Source organism: Tamandua tetradactyla, chromosome 3 (assembly GCF_023851605.1).
Source record: "Tamandua tetradactyla isolate mTamTet1 chromosome 3, mTamTet1.pri, whole genome shotgun sequence".
In the NCBI taxonomy this organism is placed as follows: Eukaryota; Metazoa; Chordata; class Mammalia; order Pilosa; family Myrmecophagidae; genus Tamandua; species Tamandua tetradactyla.
The window spans coordinates 121257235-121278632 of NC_135329.1; the positions used below are offsets into that span (position 1 = coordinate 121257235).

A 21398-nucleotide genomic window follows, 5' to 3' on the forward strand; every position below is an offset into this window, starting at 1 on the left:
AGAGATGATTGTATAATGATATAGCTTTCACAATGTGACTGTGTGATCATGAAAACCTTGTGTCTGATGCTCCTTTTATCTACCTTGTCAATAGACGAGTAAACCATACAGAATAAAAGTAAATAATAGGGGGAACAAATGTTAAAATAAATTTAGTAGATTGAAATGCTAGTGATAAATGAAAGGGAGGGGTAAGGGGTATGGCATATATGAATTTTTTTCTGTTGTCTTTTTATTTCTTTTTCTGAATTGATGCAAATACTCTAAGAAATGATCATGATGATGAGTATGCAACTATGTGATGATATTGTGAATTATTGATATATATGTAGAACAGAATGATCACATGTTAAGAATGTTTGTGTTCATTTGTTGTTATATTTTTGAAAAATTAAAAAATTAATTTAAAAAAAGGGCCTATGCATAGGAAGACCACATATCCCAATTTGACCAAGGTCCTCCTAGTTTTTACCTGTTATCCTGGCTTACCACCTTCAAAAGTGTTCCAGTTTGGGTGATAAATGATACAGCCACATTTGCATCATATAAGCTGGTGGTTTGGAAGCCTATTATCAAAATATCCCAGGAGGCTTTTTAAAAGCACATATTCTGTCTATATCCCTATCCTATGCATCAGAATCAGTGTAGCACTCAGAAATCTGTATTTTATGAAGCTTCTCAAGCCATTCAGAAAATAGACCAGTTTACAGGGACATAATCTATATCAGTTCCCCTCATACATTCTTCTCTAGCATGGGAGGACAAGTTGGTATTTTATAGTTTTCCCTCACTTAGAGAATTTTCAGGAAAAGATTGACACTACCACCTAAAAATGCAGATGAGGTGTGAACCAGGTTGTTCAAGTAGATTTCCCCGATGATTTCAGTATTCTGATCATGAGAAAAGTTAATATTTATTGAGAATATATTTAATGTGAGGTGCTGTTCTGAGTACTTGATTTGTATTGTTTTATTTAATCCATTTAAAAACCTGAGATAGACATGATGACAGTTTTAGTTTCCTAGGCTGCTGAAAGCAGTACCATGAAATTGGCTGACTTTTATTTATTTATTTGTTTTGGCATGGGCAGGCACTGGGGAATTGAATCCATGGGTTGCCTTTTAGCAATGAGAATTTATTAACTAACAGTTTTGAAGCTGAGAAAAATGACCAAATCAAGGCATCATAAAAGCAACGATTTCTTCCCAAAGACTGGCTGCCAGTGATGCTTGCTTGGCTCCTCTGACACATGGCAAGGCACATGACAGGATCTGCTGGGTTTCATTATTTTCAGTTTCTTGCTCTTATGTCTCTCTCTCTTTCTGAATTTCATCTTATAAAGGACTCCAGTAGGAGGATTAAGACCCACTCTGATTGAGGTGGGTCACACCTTAACTGAAGTTGCCTCATCAAAAGTTTCTACTTATAATGGGTCCACACCCACAGGAATGGGTTAACTTTAAGGACATGCTTTTCTGGACCATATACAGTTTCAAACCACCACAGTTGTTTTTATAGAAAAAAATGGCACTTGCTCCAGGTCATGGTACATGTAAATTGGGACTTGAATCCAAGGAGTCTGACTCTTCCAAAGCCCATGTTTTTAACCACTATACCATGATTTTCTAACTCACTTTTCCATTGAAAGCTTAAGCAAATTCTTAACGTGCTTTTTTTTTTTTTTCAACTACTACAAAAGTTTCTGTTAAAATGAACCAATTTCTCCCCAGCGCCCAGTTTGCTGCCTCCTTAATAGTGAGTGCCCTCAAGATCACCAAGAAAATAACCAAGCATTAACTCCTTCCACACTCTGGGGCACCATTTCTGCCCTGCAATAGTTACTCGCTTCATTATTCTAGCAAAAGGTGTAACAGATTCAGGAATTTTAATGAAGCATTGCTTCCCTAGTGCCTATGTCACCTCAAGACAGAAAACCAGGAAGACACCTCTTAGACAGAATTGGTAACCGTGAAATTGCAGGACTCAGTACATTTGTGTGCATGATTTTTACCACTAGAAAGTCAACTGGATGCTGAACAAATTAAGACTCATTAACAATTACTGTGCCTACCAACTCTTGTTGCCTTAGGGTAGGAGACCAACTAGCAGAAGGGGCACTGCAGGGTGCAGATTATATCATCCAGTCACAGCAGCTGATACCTGTGAACACTTGTAATATAAATACACCAGCCTTACAGAGGGATTACCTACTGTGGGAGAACTGGGATTTCTAAAATGCTTTGAGCAAAAGCAGCCTCATTGAATTTCTTAGGGTGAAGAATCTGAAGGTCAAAACTCTTTTGGATGTACCGATAACTTTTTAAAAAGTAACTCCTGCTGGTTCTCAGAGATATCTTATAATGTTAAAGGACAATATGGGTGGAAATTTAAATGAGAAACCCATATACATGTCTTTATAAGAAGAGTATCAAGAGGTTCAGTGTCACCTGAAGCTTTGTCTCAAAGCCCTGGGGGATCTAACATTCATTCCCTCAGCAAATATTTATTGAGCCCCTCCTGTGTGCCAAGTACTGTTCCAGATGTCACAGATGGAGTGGTAAATAAAGAGCAAGGTATATTTCATCAAGCTATTACCTGGCTAGTTCCATGTAAGTGAATATCCTGGAACAAACCAACAGCACATCTACTCTGAAGAACAATTATTTATTAAAAAAAAAAAATTAAATATATTACCTTGTTTACATGAAGCTTCTAAATCTTATTTGGTGAGAAATTATTCTGCTTCTCATTTAAAATTGTATTGACCCTGTTTTAGATTCCTACCTGCTAAAACAAATCCCATAAAATGGGTCGGCTTAACAAATGGAATTTATTGGCTCATGGTTTCAGAAGCTAGAATAAAAGGCTTGCTTCCTCTAAAGTTCAAAATCCCTTGACTATTGGAAATCTTTGGGGGTCCTTGGCTTTCCTATTACATGGCAAGAATGTGGCAGCTTTCACCTTTTTCTTCTGGATTCTGTTAGCTTTCAGCTTCTAGTGACTCCCTATATCTCCTTTTACTGTGTCCAATTGGATTAAGTTTCACCCTCATTCAGTTTGGGCAAACCTTAACTAATAATGGCCAAAAGTCCTATTTACAAATTAGTTCACAGTAACAGGACCAAGGGTTGGGACCTGAACATATCTTTTGTAGGAGACATGATTCAATCTCCAACAGACCCATATGCAGAAATGAGGCTGAGAGAAAAAGGTTGGCAGTTTATAAGTAGTGTGAACATATGAGAAATATTTGTAAGGTAAGGTTTGAAGAGGACCATATAATAAGAAGCCCTGTAATAATTCCATGCCTAGAATTCACTGCTTAAAATGCTAATAAGCCTTTAAGGAGGGAGAAAGCAGTAGCAGTGATGGCAAAGATCCATAACGCCAGAACCCTGAAGCTAGATACTTAAATACTGATGAACTTAGCTTCCAGGTATGGAATATACAAAGTGTAAAGTTCAAATTAATTTGTGAAATGAAACAACACTTTCACTTATTACTGAGTGCATAGTTATTGTAGTGGCTTGGAACTATGTACCCCAGAAAAACATGTACTTAGACTTAATCCATTCTTGTGAGTGTAAAGCCTTGCAAATAGAACTTTGATGAAGCTACTTCAGTTAAGGTGTGGGCCAACTGAATCAAGGTGAATCATAATTCTGTTAATGAAGTCATTTATAAGCAGAACGAAATTCAGACATACAAGAGAAAGCAAAAGGAATAAGTTAGAAGACAACAGAACTCAGAGAAGCCAGAAGAGGCTGCAATATCCATTGCCATGTGACAGAAAAGCAAGGATCAAGGATCAAGGTAGCCCCAGAATACCCCAGTCTTCTGAGAGGAAGCACTGCCTTGCAGACATCATGATTTTGAACATCTAACCTCAAAACTGTGAACCAATAAATTCCTGTTGTTTAAACCAACCCATTGCTTGTTATTTGTTTTAGCAGCCAGGAAATTAAAACTGCCCTATATACTGATGGCCATATTAAAGGCAAGGTTTCTCAGTCAAATATGCCATTAGTTTGAAGGTCAAACACATAAATAAAGACACAATTAAGAAATGTGTTCATTCATTTCTGACTAAAGGCATTATTCTGTCATTGTTCCTAGACAGATATTTGCAGTCATAAATCAGATATAAACAGATTCGCTGGGGGAGGGGCATGTTTTTCTGCCATAATCACCTCACTTAACATTTTCCTTATATATGATTAGAAATGCTAAAATAAAATGTCAAGTATATTTTGAAAATTAGAATGTAAAATAAGCAGCTGGTGACATTACAGTCTGAATGTGGCAGAATTGGGTTTTCTTTTTCTTTCATCCCCTTTTATCCTTGACTCATCACTCCCCCCTGGGTGGAGTGGAGGGATTTTAGGTAAAAAGAAAGCTAGGCAGAAATTTTTCAGCATATTAACCATATTGGTCAGGGTAGACAAGATTATGCTGTGGTGCTAAATGCCTCCAAGATCTGAGCGGCTCACAGCCGCAAAGGTCTATTCCCTAATCATGCTAGGTGTCCACTGGCATTTGCAGGCATCTCTGCTCCCCATTTTCTTTACTCTGGTGCCCAGACTGAAGGAGCAGGCACTATTTGGAAGAATTCTAGTCTCATGGCAGAGGAAACGAGAGTGTTTGAAACGAAAACTGTCTCCTAAACTTTCTACTAAAGTGATACACATCAATTTCACATTTTGTTGAATGATGCAAGTCACGTGGTCAATCAAGCGGGGGAGGGAGAGTGTAATTCTTTCCTAGGGAGAGGGGAAGCAGATACTGGCAAACAATACAATCTCTCACAATAAGACATCAAAGTTTTTCGATGAAAGGCAAGTTCCTTAAATAAAATAAAGTTCTGTTGTCTTCTAGAATATTCGTTCAAGCTGCCCTAAAGCAATTGTGTTAGTTAGGGTTCTCTAGAGAAACAGAATCAACGGGGAACACTTGCAAATATAAAATTTATAAAAGTGTCTCACGCGACCGCAGGAACGCAGAATCTAAAATCCACAGGGCAGGCTGCGAAGCCGACGACTCCGATGGATGGCCTGGATGAACTCCACAGGAGAGGCTCACCAGCCAAAGCAGGAATGGAACCTGTCTCCTCTGAGTCCTCCTTAAAAGGCTTCCCACGACCAGATTTAGCATCACTAATCACAGAAGACACTCCCCTTTGGCTGATTACAAATGGAATCAGCTGTGGATACAGCTGACATGCTCACGACCTAATCCCATGAAGTGTCTTCATCGCAACAGACAAGCCAGTGCCTGCCCAACCAGACAAACAGGTACCACAACTTGGCCAAGTGGACACGTGTCCCTAACCGTGACAGCAATGAACAACATAGAAGGATTTGAAAGTCAACTCTTATATAGAGCTGAATCTCTGGAGAAGAATAAGGACTAGAAAAAATAAAATCACACAAAAAGTCACTGGGGAGGGAAAAGAAAGAGACCTAGGAAAGAAAGGATTCTAAGATGCCCAAACTTTTCAAAGACTATCAGTTTTCCCTCAAATATATGTAACTCCTTTTTGTTGACTGTTTACCAGAGGATATGGTCTCCCATAATAAAGATAACTCCAAGTACCCTTGCAGCTGGTGTGGCCATGAAACCTCAATTCTGACCAAAGGGATGTGAGCACAGGTAACTTATGGCAGTTTCAAGTATACTCCCGGAAAGAAAGGAGACTAGTGTTGTCCCTGTTCTTTATACCATCCTTTGCCCTGCCTTTCTGTACTATTTGTTATTTTGTTTATCAATTTGATTTTAAAATATTTAAATTAAGAAAAGAAGAGAAATGTGGAGTTGTCAGAGAATCATCTGTGTTAGTCAGGGTTCTCTAGAGAAACAGAACCGATAGGAGAGGTCTGTAAACATGAGATTTATCAAGGTGTCTCATGCAACCACGGGAATGGAAGAGTCCAAAATCCATAGGGCAGGCTGTGAAGCTGATGGCTCCAGTGAAGGGTCTGGACGAACTCCACAGGAGAGTGGCTGAATTCTTCACTGGCTGAAGAAGCACTGAAATTGAGTCTCCTCCTTCTTAAAAGCTTTCAACTGATTGGATTATCATCCATAAAGGAGGCTGGATTTGAACTGGGTCTTAAAGAATCTATAGAATTTAGACAAGCAGAGTTAAAAGGTGAGAATTAAAATAAGCTGACATTTGTCAAGCATCTAATAATAACTTGCAATTTCTGAGCATTTTCTCCATACCATGCACTTGTGCCAAACCCTTTATTTTATTCAATTCTTGCAACAACTCAGAAATATTAATATTATCTCCATTTTCAGATGAAGAAACTGACATTTAAAAAAAGAAGATAAAAACTTTCCCAGGGCTGTTCAATCTACAATTTAAAAAATCCAGGTTTATCTGATATAAAGGCGCTTCACTTTAAATAAACAAAAGGATTTGGAAGAAATGTACCTGATGGTTTTTGCTTTTTTTTTTTTTTTTTTTTTGGTTGTTTGTTTTTTGCATGGGCAGGCACCAGGAATCAAACTCAGGTCTCTTGCAAGGCAAGCGAGAACTGTGCATGCTCAGCCACCATGGCCCTGCCTTATGTTTTTTGAAACAGTAACCTACCATAACAGAATCCAATAGACTTTACCACAACTGGTGAATGCTCTCTGAATTAAACTTGAATTTAATATTAATTTTAAAAGAACCAATTACGAGGATATATTTGCAATCAAAATAAAAATCACATAACACCTTCCAAAGTCAAGTAAATATATTTCTTAAATTATGTGCATTTAAAAATTATTTATGCTACTGTTCCTCTCCTATGTAGAAAATTAATTTGACTGTATTCTAAATAAGCACACCTTTAGATTTAGGAGAATTATACAACATTCACATTTCAAATATATATTTTATATCATACTCATTTAAACATCTCAATTATCTTATCTAACATTGGAATAGCACCTGTTTCTGCAGCGTGGTTTGCAAACAATCTATTACTCTGGTGTACATGCATTTAACAACATAACATAAAGCATTTTGGAAAGCAATTTAGTATTGCCTAATGGAACGCTTTATTGTAGTTACTAACTTTAGTTTCCAAAATTCTCATCAGTGGTAGCAATGGCTGCTGAATTTGTACTTCTCAGACTTTCATTCAAATAAGCAAATATAATTTCATGTAACATCCCAAATACAATATACATTACATGCTTCTTTAAAGAACTTTAATTACAGAGTCTATGCCTGTAATAAGTAAACCTGGAATTGTCTAATACTAGGACACTTCCATGAATAAAAGATCTGATTGAAATTAGAAAATTCCCACATTTTCTCACTTGTAAGCCTTGCATTTTGCAGACAAACCAGACTAGAAAAACACTTAAGCTTTATCTCTATATGAACTCATTATCTAAAACAAATGATAAAACTCAAAGAAATTATTGAAAATGATCCATATTTGACATAGGTTTCAACAAAGCAAAATTATCAAATGCCAAGTTCTATGATGGGGCAAATGATGTAGATGGAAAATACATTGCTTTCTCATTGTTATGATCTTTCGAATTTCACACCAGAAACTTTCATATAGCCCTTTAATGTCTGTTTCTTGTCTTAGCTGAGCTGTTTTCATAAACGTGAATAGCTTTTCCATCTAGTTTCAACACTGTAATACGTGACGATTCATATTTTTCTTTATTCAAATCTGTGAAAGTAAAATTTAGCTTTTGTTCAAACTCACTATAACCATCTTAGGTGAAAAATCATTTTTAGAAGACTTGTAAAGTTCAAGGCAACACTCCATATTTCTTGATTTGAAAACAGAAAGCATCTTATTCAATATATGGATTACAATACCTTACTATTCTGGTAAAATATATTTCTTCTCCTTATACTTTTGTTATTTCTTAGTCTTCTTCCACCCCAAAGAAACTCACTGAATAGACTAAAGTAAAAGCTCAGATTTAAATTCTGCTTTTGGTTTCATGCAAACACATGCACATTCCTTCTCTAGGTGTTTCACTGCACCTTGGGGTGCACCAACCAATAACTAACACTCATGTAAACATATATGGGACTATTCTGGGTGCTGCCCAAATACAGTTTATTAAAAGGCATTGTTCATGATTTCAGAAAGCATTTGGGACTTTTTTTCAAGCTATGTAAACCAACATAAAAGATCTACTCAAAGTTGTCTTTGACCCAATCAAAATAACTTACATATATAATATTTGTTTACTTCCTTTTCATCAGTTATGGAAATTTAGACATTTGGATCATTGCAACCAACAATTCTCTACTGTGTTCTCTACCAGCCTACAAAATGTATTCATGCCACACTTCAAAGCTGGTGAAAGTTCTCTGTAAGCAAAATATAAACTTGAGGTAAAAACCAGACTTCCTACAATCATCAAACTTGCGCATGCTTTTCTGAACACAACCCGGATTGAGCCCTTCCATTGTTTCAGTTTATATGTTATTTGCCACTGACCCTCTTTGATGTTTTTTAAATAAACAATTAGGAGGAAGAACAGTAGAGAAATCCCTAATAAAAGACTAATCCAAGCTAATGATAAAGGCTAAGTGATGTGGAGGACCTGCAGCAGGGCAAAAGTGTGGGTCTGCTACAGAGAAATAAGTCCAAGGTCACCAAGGATAAAATGTGAAACAAATAAAACAGAGGGTGATGGGGGCAGATGTTCTCTAGGGACTGATTACTTACAATAAACAAATGGAAAGAATAGCACAATAATAGATCCATAAAACAAATACCTATTCCCTATGGAATAAAGCCATTTAAAGTGAGTCACTCGCCGGGAAAAAAAATAGAAAAAAAATATTATGTTGAGTGAAAATTCAGGATGCTCAAACTGTGTCAAACTGACAATTAAGCTAAAATTATGCATAGGCAAAAAGTAAAATGTATACACAGTGGTTCTTTTGGTGGTGGGACAAAGCGTATCTTTTTCCCTTGTTTCTGTTTTTCTGTATTTTTCTGTTCATCAAGAGCATATATTACTTTTGCAATGAAAAAACATCTGATGAATTTTATTTTAAAATAAATAGACAACCTTCTATGAAAAGCTAAGCAAGGATAAAGCCCAAGAAGAAAGAAAAGAAAGTGATTATATTTCCTTCTCCCACCAGCTAAATAAAGTGCTACAATGTTGATCCAGCTATTGCATTTTCCTACTTCTAATGAGGGTCCTGCCACAACTCCCTATATAAGGATCTTTATTATTCAGTGTAGAATTCAAAGCTCAGTTGGCAAGGTGTATTAAAAGAGTGGTCTGTGCACGTTCCTCAGTTTATCAGCAACTCCACAGTGATGTATTTTCTCTTTTTTTCCTCTACTCATGATAGTAAGAGCTTCAGCTATGCAAGACTCTCTATATTAAATTGACACTGTGGGCTCAGGGATCATCTTTATAACTCTCTACAGGTGGTGGGTAGCCAGCTTTGCAGTAAGTACTTTACTATTTACTACTAAGGCTGGTGGGTTAGCCAAGAGGCAAGAGTTACATGAACAATTCTTTTGAATAATGATTAAGAAAGGGTATGTGAAAGTGAATAAATGAAAGAAAAATTCACTTTTATTTCTTTCTAGTGAAAGAAGGCAAGGTTAACCACAATGTGAACACAAAAAATCAGTAACTATGAAAGACTGAGAACACCAAACAATGAGGGAACTCAATTTCTAAAAAAATTTTTGACACAAAAACTTAACTTCAACAAATGGAAGCCATCATTCTCTTCATTTATTCTACCCATCCTCCTTTATCCATGCAAAGTCCTATGGAGACACATTTCATTGAAAAAATACAGCTTCTATCAGACCATTTCATACCATAATCAGTTTCCATTGGTTTGCAGTCATTTTGTCTGCTCAAAATGCTAATTTCAAAACCACGACATGGATATGGGTTTGACTCATATTTTGTTTACTCTTGTGCGGCTAACCTGGAGGACACTTACCTACTTTATTAAAAAGCATTAGTCTGTAATTCAGTGACTCGAATGCCAGAAGTTATTGTGCTTATTTGCCATTTGCTTAGAACCTCTCAGAGCATGTAGACAATTGATACAAAAGAAAAAACAGCAGCTATTCCCTCTAAAGGATTATTTCATACTTGTTTACAGAATACCTGACCACATGAATGCTCAAAAAATATTTAGTGAGTCAATGAAAACTATCTGTATTGTTCTAAAATCATTTCATAGGCAAGAGCTCATGCTTCATAAACTCTTTCGAATCTTCAGCACACAGTGTAGTCGTGGGCAAATGATAGTCGATCTGCATTTTTAATTGAATAATACAAAAAAATGCTTTTTAAAATAAATATATAAAAGCTGCTAAGCAAGTTTTTGCAAGCTGTCCAAAAATAAACTTAACTCTTTGCATTCCTCTAATGTCCAATTGACTTTCATAGGTTGACATTCAATCCTCCACTCTACTTATACCAGCTTAAATTGTTGATGTAATACCCAAAAGAACTTGGGTATAATGACTGAAAATTATGATTCATATTGTGCCTGTCCTGCTCCCCTCTTTGTGTGACCTCAGTTAGTTGAACAGACACATTCAGCCACCCTTAAAAGGAAATGCATTAGCCACAGTAAGAGTCCTAGCAGATGTGATGGTGGAATTTAGAGCAGTGTGCCGGTGTGGAAGACTGAATTATGTAACCTAGCAAAGGAATGTTCTTAATCTTAATCTACATTCCTGTGGCTGTGAACTCATGTGTAAATAGGACCTCATCAAGATGTTATTTTTGGTTAAGGTGTGGCCAACTTAAAGGATAGGTCTTAATACATTTTACTAGAGCCCTTCTTAAGAAAAGAAACTGAAGCCAGAAGTCAGAGAAACACAAGAGTAGCCAGAAGCTAGAAGTCAGAGAAAAAATGGAAAAGCAAATGAAAGGTGAGATATTGCCATGTAACTGGGGGCAAAAATACAAGACAAGGAACCTGAAGAATTGCCAGCACACAGCATTACAATACTAGAGACTTTGGAGAGAGGTTGGCTGATATCTTGATTGGCATTTTTATAACCACTAAACCACATTGTTAAGAAAAAAAAAAACAGGAAATGCATTAGCCCCAGGACAAGTACTGAACCATAATTGGAGAAATCAGTAATCATTTTGCATTGGTATTTGACAAGAAGCAAAACAACTGTTTTCAAATCTGACTTTTTGGAAAAAATGATGATAATATAAAGCAGATTCTACTGACATTGAAAGTAGCTCTGAAACCTCCTAAAACCGTTTTGTCTGTAAGGGATTAGTGGTACAAATAAATATCCCATCATTTAAATATATAACATAAAGCATAAAAATAGCTCATGTAGTCATTCACACAGCAGACAACTTCTCACGGTTATATGGGAAAATTGATAAGTTAAATAACTTAGTGATGCTTCACTGAAGGTTCTGGGCAAATATTACCCATCAATAAGAAGGAGTATTGGGAATTAGGTTTGTCTAAGAATATTTGGGAAGAAGGGAGGATAATAAAAACAATTCAGCTGGACAAGGAAGAGTTGAACAAAACAACTCGGTGGAAAGATAAGTGCACCAAGGATATTAGCATTTCTATTAGAGTTGAAGAACAAAATTTACATAGTTTCCAAATTACCTCAGGAAATAAGGCTTATGTGAAAATTACAGACTCAGTCTCATCTTTGCTTCTTTTAGATGGCCTGATCAGACCAGAGCTTTGCTTACACTGTTGGCCAATTACACCCGCCTGCTCATGCTCAGCTTCCCCATGAAAGCCTCCCCACACTGTCCCTAAACACTCCCCAGTCCTCGTCTTCGTTTTTTGACCTCACATTCTAGTTTCCTCCCCCTCTCACTCACTCCTCTGCCATCCTAGCCTCCTTGCAACTCTTTGAGCAGACCCTTTGAATCTTTGGTCCTTTGCACTTATTATTTACTCTGTCTACAACAGTCTTCATGCTTCTACACAACTTGCTCCCTTGCCTCCCGCTCAGATAGCATCTTTCCAATGAGACTCTCTCAGAGGCCTCTATTTAACATGGGGCTTCAAACATTACACACTACATATTCCCTACCTCCTTGTCTCTGCTCTGTTTCTTTCTAAGAACTAAGGATCAGCAGGTTCTCCTCAGGTGAACCAGGAGGGGATCGTGAGGAGCAGGCTCAGCTGGAGGCATGGACTGGAGGCATGGGATGTTCTTTGCCAGGGGTCACCCTCTGCCAGCACTAGCCGCATAACCCCTTTACCCCAGGGATAAATGGTCCCGGTGCAGGGCCTCACCTTTGACCTTCCCCCCCCAACACACACAAAAGGAACAAACAAAATAGCCTCCCTTTCCTGTTTGGGGGCCAGCCTTAGTTTTCTAATGCTGCTATCACAAATATCACAAACTGATTTGGCTTAAACAAGTAGCTTACTTAATGGTTTTGAGGTTAGGAAAAGTCCAAAACTGAGGTGTCAGTAAATTAATGCTTTCTCCCCAAAGTATGTAACATTCTGGTGCTGGCTAGCAGTCACCCTTGGGGTTCCTTGGCTTGTGTCCCTGCCTTAAGTCACAACCTGTGGCCTCTCCTTTCTCTTATGGGTTCCATTGACTTCTGGCTCCTTTGCATAGCTTTCTCTGACTCTGGCTACCCATTTCCTTCTCTTTACAAGGTCTCCAGTCAGCTGATAAAACCCAGCATCACTTAGTTGAGCCACACCTTAATTTAAAACAGCAGCTTCAAGAGATCTTTTTACAGTAGCTTCACAATGACAGGAATCTGGGTTAAGATAAGAACAAGTCTAGCAGGCTCTTTGTATCTTAGTAGCTTGCAGAACTCTCTTTCTGCCTTCACTGCAACCATGGTGCCAATGAAAAAGCTTGTGGCAATGGGGGAAAAAGGAAGGAGGTTCTGAAGTTCATCTTTGACTGCACCCACTCAGAAGACAGAATCATCGATTCTGCCAATTTTGAGCAGTTTCTTCAAGAAAGAATCAAAATTAATGGGAAAGATGGTAATCTCATTGGAGAGGTTGTAAACATTGAAAGGAGCAAGAGAAATACGACTCTTTTAAAAAGGCCTTTTTCCAAAAAGTGTTTGAAATATCTCACCAAAAAATTTTTGAAGAATAATTTATGTGACTGGTTGCACATATTTGCTATCAACAAAGAAAACTATTAATAAATATTGCTTCCAGATTAACCAAGATGGAGAAAAGGAGGAAGGTGAGCATTAAACCTCACCTTATTATATATGAATATATATAATTTATTTATATATTTTGTGTATTGTTTGCCCTGCCCATAACCCCATATGTATCTTTTCTTTCTATCTCTCTCTTTCTGTCTTTTACAGACACACAGACACTTCACATCAGGATATAAACTCCTCCATTAAGACAAGAATTTCTGTTGTTTCGTTCATTTTTATCTTGCTACCTTCCCAGTACCTAAAAGAGTGCTGGAACACAGTGGTCTCTCATTAAATATCTATGGAGTGGGTCACATTGTGAGGTTAATTGTCTTTAAATATCAACTGATAACATATTGCTAAGGGTTTCTTTTCACAATAGATTTAGATAACAGTGCCAAGATAAAACATGGCTCAAGCCTTATCTCTCCAATTAGAACAGCAATAGTCAATGTTTCAGAGAATAAAGTTTTCTAAAATCCTACATTCATTTTATTTGTTTGTAAAAAGTATTGTTTGGGGGGCAGAGAGTAGAAGGAGGTATAGCTGAGAAAAAGAGTGATAGATGTTCACAGTTGTTGAAGCTAGATAAGGTACACATGAGGCAGGATAGAATAGGGTATCAAGGCTGTGGTCCCTGGTCTTCTGTCCAGCACCAAAAGAGTTAATGCACAGCTGCAAACTTTATGGGACAGAAATTTCCCTGACTGCCCCAAAACTTCCCCAAACCATCGAAACCTCCAAAATCCATAAAAGCTTGTAAAATTCGGCTCAGTTAATGACAGAAAGCATAGCATTAGAAAGACTGTTTAACATCTGCCCAAAGACAAATTCTAGCTATGTGATGGCAAGCCACAGGCTCTGATAGCTATCTCCTCCTAGAACAAAGAAGATACCTGACATTCAAAAGTTGAGATGGAAAATCACTGAAAAAAACTTCCTTATATTACAAGCTAACTCACTGCCATTCAAGGCGTGACTCCCTTGAGCATGTCCACGTTATCCCTTTAACTTGTCCTCTCTCTCTTTCTTTAATAGACTTTGCTACTTATTCCTACTGGCCCTTTTTTGTCTCTAAATTCTTTCTGCAACAAGATCATGAACCTGAAACAGAACTTGGCTGGCTCTATTGTCAGCAGGGCTCTGGTTATACACAGGAATCCATTAAAACTACTGTGTTTACATTGACACAGGAATCCATTGAAACTGCTGTGTTTACATTGTATAAATTTGATAATTTCCACTATAAAAAGATGAAAAAAAAACCCTATATTGAAGTTTCTCTCCTAATCAAACTGGAAAATAAGGTGCAAGTGTATCAATTCTCATGGTAGCTTATAGGCTATTTGAGATTTGATGTCTTTCTCAGGCTCAGAAAAACAAATCCTAGAAGTCAGAATTACCCTAAGTTTGTGATTCTACTTGTCTTAGTCAAGTTGATAAAGCCATCAAGGTATGAAGCCAAACTGTAAAGAAGTGCATGTTTGGAGGGAGAAGTGTGGATCACAGGCCTCGAAGACTGTAAAGAGAATGCCACTCCCAACAGGGGTGAAAGCAGGTAAAGATGGGTTGTGTACACCTGCACCAGCCTTCCCCTGCTGCCTAGAAGAGGACAATAGGCCTGATTACATGCCCAGCTGCGGAGAGGCAGTCCTCCCTCCTCTTGGACTCATATCTCCAAAATATATCTACAACTCCAGGAATAGCTAAAATCCTTTAGGGATAATGATGGATTTTCACATTAGAAAAACTCTTTTGGAATGCTGAAATAATTTAGAAACAAAGAGAAGTCAGTGATGGGCTTCTCTATCCCTTTTTAGATGTCTACAATCTTCAAAATTCAAAAGATACATGATTTTTAGACAAGAAATTTTGTCTTCTTACAGCATGCTGATCATTCAAACTTGTTGATGTGCTTTCTATTTATTCAAAATATGTAGTGTTTTTCATGGGGGTGGGGGAAGTTCTAGCTGCATAGCTGCAGGAAAGCATATTTCTTAAAACAGGCTAGAAGTTTTTTGTTTTTATTTTAGAGCAAGTAGGTAAGAAATTTACTAAGTACACATCAGAGAAAGGAGTATAGGAGCATACAGGCACTCTAACAAGAAAGATGGAGAGCAAAAGGCAATAGGCAATGTGGGGACATTTGCTTTTATAGATTAGCTTTACTTATTCCCCCTTCCCCTTTCTTGTTCAGGGCTCACTCTTCTACCCTCCAGTCTCCCCAGGGCGGAGACTGCTTTTGAGTGGGTCCCTGGTTTCACCCTTCTCCATAGATGACTCATTCAGGTGGGAGTCCTCTCGCTTTCGATGGGTTGGCTGCTGTCAGGTGTAAACCTTAAGTGGGTAGCTCCTGGGCAGAGTGTTGCTGCCTGATGCAGGGCCTGCTAAGCTTAATTAAGCATCCATGTTCAACAGCTCCTTCATGTTTATCTCTCTCTCCTCTCCCTGTTTTAGCCTGCCTCAAATTCCTCCTTAGAAAGTTGTCACCCTTTAACCCTAAGGGGTGCTAAGGGACGACAGTCAGTCTTCTGTAGCTGCTTCTGGCTTGTTAGAGAGTATAGGCCCTGCCTGGTGAGACTCAGAACTCAAGCTAGAAGTTATTTTTAACCTTTTTAAATATGATCAATAAAATTAGGAAGAGATATTAGTGCTAAATGATTCTACTCTGACCTCCAATCCATTTGCTTGCACAGTTTACCAATTTATTGAAGCCCTAACTTGAGTAGAAACAGAAATATCATATTTAGGCTCATTTAAGACCAGATTCCTTGGCTAATTATTATATAGCAGATGACCTGAAATTCTCAGGGAAAAAAAAACACTTAAGCTGGAGGTTTTATAAAGGCTAGTGACTGGCTTACACCTTACATGTCTATTATAAGCAATTGCAGAAAACCAATAAGTCACTACAAAAAGACACTGGTTCAGTAAAAAGGCTTTTGTCTATCTGACAGAACAAAGCCTTTCCCCTCCTATTTTCAAAAGTCTTTTGAAATCATTGCTGACATTAGATGCACTTGTAGTCATGCTTCTGATAATTAAAATCATTTAGATGAATAATTCCAAGGATACAGAGTAAATCAATTGGAAGCGCTAGCATATAACTGCAGAAAGCAGAAAAGAAATCATGGCTGGTCAAGCTTGATGAGGTACCACTTTGAGGGCAGAGTGGCTGGGTTTGGCTGTGTCCAATATCACAAAAGGCTCTCGATTATAAAAGTCCGAAGTGGACTTTTGACTAACGTGACAACTGATGCACATTACAGCAAAAAACCTGATCAGATGCACAATTTAGGGGAAAAAGTGTCCATATGTAGGCACAATTTTAAGTTAAACAAATACATAAATAACTATAATCAGACCACTCTCTCCTGTTTCTCACCCGTCCCTCATGATCTTTACCCACTGATGTACTAAACAGCAATTGAAAACCAACTACTGGATACAACTGTAGAATTCTAGAGTCAGAAGTACAGAGATCATCTTTTCCATGGATCGACAGTGTCAGCTTTCATTGTGGTCTTAGTTCCCTAGGGCTGCTGAGACTAAATACCACAGACTCAGTGGCTTTAAACAACAGAATTTATTATCACCCAGTTCTGGAGGCTAGAAGTCCAAAATCATGGTGTCATGCTCCCTCTGAAACTGGTAGGAAAAAATCTTTCCTTAGCCCTTCTAGCTTCGAATTACTTGCCAGCAATCTTTAGCATGCCTAGACTTGGTGCTGCAAGATATCAATCGCGGCCTTTGTCGTCACATGACAATCTCCCTTCATCTATCTGCATCTCTTCTACGCTTTTTTTAAAGACACCAGTCATTTTGGATTAAAGACCTAAACTACTCCAGTATGACCTCTTTTATTTTTCCCCCAGGTTTTTAAGACTTCATTTTTTTTTTAGAGAAGTTGTAGGTTTAAAGAAAAGTAGAAAGTAGAGTTACCGTACCCTCACATGTATACAATTTTTCCTATTATGAATATTTTGCATTAATATGGTACATGTTTTACAATTAACTAACCAAAATTGTTGGAATTTTTTAATTGAGAAGTAGGATTGCAGGGGGCCAGGCAACCTCTCTCACAACATGCTCACTATACCCTGAAGTATATTTTATGAACGCACACAACAAGGCTAAATGGGTAGAATTATATTATTAATTACAGTCCACAGTTTACATTAACACTCTTTGTATTGTATGGTTCTATAGGATTGGTTATTTTAAAATTTTTATTGTAACAACACACATAAAACATAAAATTAACCATTTTAACCACTTTTAAATTTATGATTCTGTAGTATTAATTACACTCACAATGTTGTGCTAACATAACCACCATCCATTGGAAAATTTTCCAACCCCCAAACAGAAACCCTGTACCCATTAAGCAATAACTTCCATACCCTCTCCACAACCCCACCCCTGGTAACCTGTAATATACTTTCTGCCTTTATGAATTTGCATATTCTAATTATTTTGCATTAGTTTTCTAATTACTTTGTGTTTAATATTTTTCCTTTTGTGCAGTAAGACCTCATTTTACCTTAACTAAGTCAACCTACAATTACCCTATTTCCAAATACAGTTATATTTACAGGTACTGGGGTTTAGGATTTTAAAATATCTTCACCACAACTCAACCCATAGCACATAGCAATCATTTGGTATTAGCTGCTTTGAAAGTGATGCTAAGAAAGATTCTAAAGCTACATCTACATCTGGGCTCAGTAGGAAACCGTGCTTTGATGGCTTGGTTATGTCTCTCTTCAGAGAGACTGAAACAGACCTGGGAATAAAACTCCTGGTCCAGAATCTGTTCTACTGAACAATATACTGCCTTACCAAGCATAAGAAGCAAATTTAGCAGGCTAGAAAATGGAATTTACTTTATGTATGCAGGTCAAATTCCAGTCCACGGAAAAGGAAGTGACCTGGGGTGGGAGTCGGGGTGGGGGGGTGGGGGGTAGAGGTGGTGCATTTTAGAGTATCTTCTTCAACAAAACAAGAATTATCATAAGTGCAGTCAGCCTTTGAATATTGATGAGATCACCAGAGGAGAGATGGTAAAGAATTATAAAAGCATGAGGCCACCATTAGAAAAACAAAAAAGCCAAGTTAGAAAAAAAATAACCATAAGAATAAGAGAAGAGTATCCACAACATTCTTCTTAAAAACGAGAAGGGACCTTAGAAACTGTTCTAGTTTGCTAGCTGCTGGAATGCAATATACCAAAAACAGAACAGCTTTAAAAAGGGGAGTTTAATAAGTTGCTAGTTTACAGTTCTAAGGTTGAAAAAATGTCCCAATTAAAGCAAGTCTATAGAAATGTCCAATCTAAGTCATCCAGGGAAAGATACCTTGGGTTCAAGAAGGCTGATGAAGTTCAGCGTTTCTCTCTCAAGTGAGAAGGCACATGGCGAACACGGTCAGGGTTTCTCCTTCATGTGGAAATGTTCATGGTGAACACGGCATCATCTGCTGGCTTTCTGTCCTGGTTTCCTGTTTCATGAAACTCCCCAGGAGGCATTTTCCTTCTTCATCTCCAAAGGTCACTGACTGGTAGATTCTCTGCTTCTTGTGGCTATGTAATTTTATGCTCTCTCAGAAATATCTCACATTCTCCAAAATGTTTTCTCTTTTATAGGATTCCGGTAAACTAATCAAGACCCACCCAAATGGGTGGAGACATGTCTTCACCTAATCCAACATAACAACCACTCTTGATTGAGTTACCTCTCCAGGGAGATGATCTAATTACAGATTCAAACATACACTATTGAATGGGGATTATTCTGCCTTTATGAAATGGGATTTTGATTAAAGCATGGCTTTTCTAGGGTACATACATCCTTTCAAGCCAGCACAGAAACTTCTAGTTACCTTATGTTTTAGTTTGCTTAAGTTGCTGAAATGCAGTATACCAGAAATGGGTTGGCTTTTACAATGGGATTTATTAGCTTACAAGTTTACAGTTCTGAGGACTTTAAAATGTCCAAATCAAGGCATCCACAGCTACCAAAGATCTGGGACTCTTCTGTCATGTGGCAAGACACATGGCAAGGTCTGCTGGTCTCCCCTCTCTCTTGGGTTTTGTTGCTTCCAGATTCTGGCTTCAGTGGGCTTCCTGTCTGTTTTCTGTGATTTCTCTTTGTTTTCTGAGTATCCTTCTTTCTCAGCCTCTCTGGCTTTTCTCTCTCGGCTTCTCTGGCCTTTCCCTCTTAGCTTCTCTGAATTTCACCTCTTATAAAAGGACTCCAGGAAGAGGACTAAAACCTACCTACTGGAATAACCTGTAAAGAAGGATTTTATAAAGCTTAACAGTAGCTAACTTTTCTTAGGTAAAGAAGGATTTTATAAAGCTTAACAGTAGCTAACTTTTCTTAGGTAAAGAAGGATTTTATAAAGCTTAACAGTAGCTAACTTTTCTTAGGTAAAGAAGGATTTTATAAAGCTTAACAGTAGCTAACTTTTCTTATGTAAAGAAGGATTTTATAAAACTTAGCAGTAGCTAACTTTTCTTGCCTAATTTAGCTATTTACATGTATTTTAGCTTCTGAATGATAGAAATATCTAGCAAAAGGATTTGTGTCATTTTATATTCACTACTATGCATTTGGTGTGAGTTAAGGATTGTAAAGGAAAGAGTTATGGGCCCCATCAGGCTAAGAAAAACAACTCGGGACCTTCCGGGGTGGTTATCTGCCTCTCCCAACCCCCATGACTCCTTGCACCAGAAATGCTTGTTGTAAAAATGATCGTTACCTGCTTCTTGCATGAAGCAACACCTGTGACCCATGCTCGACCCCCACCCCCTCCTCCTCCCCCTTAAAAAGCTTCCCCAGGCGGGCCGCGGTGGCTCAGCGGGCAAAGTGCTTGCCTGCTATGCCGGAGGACCTCGGTTCGATTCCCGGCCCCAGCCCATGTAACAAAAAACGGAAAAACAAAATACAATAAAACAAGAAAATGTTTAAAGATGTTTCCCTTTCTTCCTTCCTTCCTTCCTTCTATCCTTCCTTCCTTCTCTCTGTCTTTCCTTTAAAAAAAAAAAAGCTTCCCCAAACCCAGGCTAGGGGCTCTCTGTTCCTGCGTGTTCAGTGAGCCCCACGCATGTGTGGTAAATAAACCCCTTGCATGTTGCATGAGAGAACATCTCTTGGAGTCCTCCTTTGCGTGGCAAAACTCTCGAATTCTTACAAACCCATTCTAAAAGCTCTCCTACAGTAAGTCTGCACCCACAGGAGTGGATTAACTTTAAAAGCATGATCTTTTCCAGGTTACATGCAGCTTCAAACTATCATGCCTTCTATTAGGTATGAAAATTTATAAAGGCTCTGAATATGTTAGCTTACTCCAGAGAGGATTTAGTTTTCTTTTGAAAAGCAGTTAGACCAAAAGCAGATCCAATTATGAGTTGAGATGCTTTGAGTCTAGGCTTCAATCTTTGAGAGGGCTAGTCTGGTTCTGGTTTGCCCTTATTATTATTGTCTAACCTTTCAAAAGTCTCATGTCAGGCATGTACCATGGCCCCTCCTCCTTGGTGGGGTCTGAACTCCAGTTTTTTTCTTCCTAGCCCCAAGAGAGAGCTGAAAATTTTGGGTTACAACTTTCTAATCAGCCTCTCAACCCTGCTTAAAACTAGCAAAAACCTAGAGGAGAAAACTAGCATCGGATTTCAGAATTATCTCAATGTGCTTTCCTTCTCTTTGTCTTGGCCCCTCAAGTCCTAGCCAGCTTGGCTGCTTTCTGATGTCTTCAAACAGCTATTTGCATATTTTATTCAACTTATATCTGTTCTCAGTGAGAGAATGTATTTGATATTAGCTTTCCATTATAGTCAGAAGCAGATGTATATTTTATTTTATTTTTTTTTCTTTTTTACATGGGCAGGCACCAGAAATCGAACCCAGGTCCTCTGGCACAGCAGGCAAGCATTCTTGCCTGCTGAACCACCATGGTCCGCCCAGATGTATATTTTATTTTAATAGATTCATTTTTATACTTTTGAATGGTGTAAATGTTTATAATAAAATTGAAAAATTCAAGAGAAAAGAAATCACCCAAACCCCCTACTATCTTGACATGTCAGCATTAGTATTTTAGTATTTGGTATTTCCTTTAAGGTACTTACTTAATTCTTCTCTCCCATGCATTTGGGTAGACCTTTTTATTTCATTGTAATAATAGTATAAATACAATTTTATATCCTAGCAGGAACTCTAAGGAAAAGTACATAAATTTTTTTAGAT

The 21398-nt window shown here is 37.8% G+C and overlaps 1 long non-coding RNA gene and 1 pseudogene across 1 annotated transcript in view; one reads left to right on the forward strand and one right to left on the reverse strand.

The window, feature by feature from the left end:
- Nucleotides 1-21398, reverse strand: part of LOC143677623 (uncharacterized) — a 104792-nt gene that overhangs the window by 29908 nt on the left and 53486 nt on the right. The gene's annotated exons all lie outside the window — the stretch shown is intronic.
- On the forward strand, nt 12824-13198 carry LOC143676787 (large ribosomal subunit protein eL22 pseudogene; annotated as a pseudogene).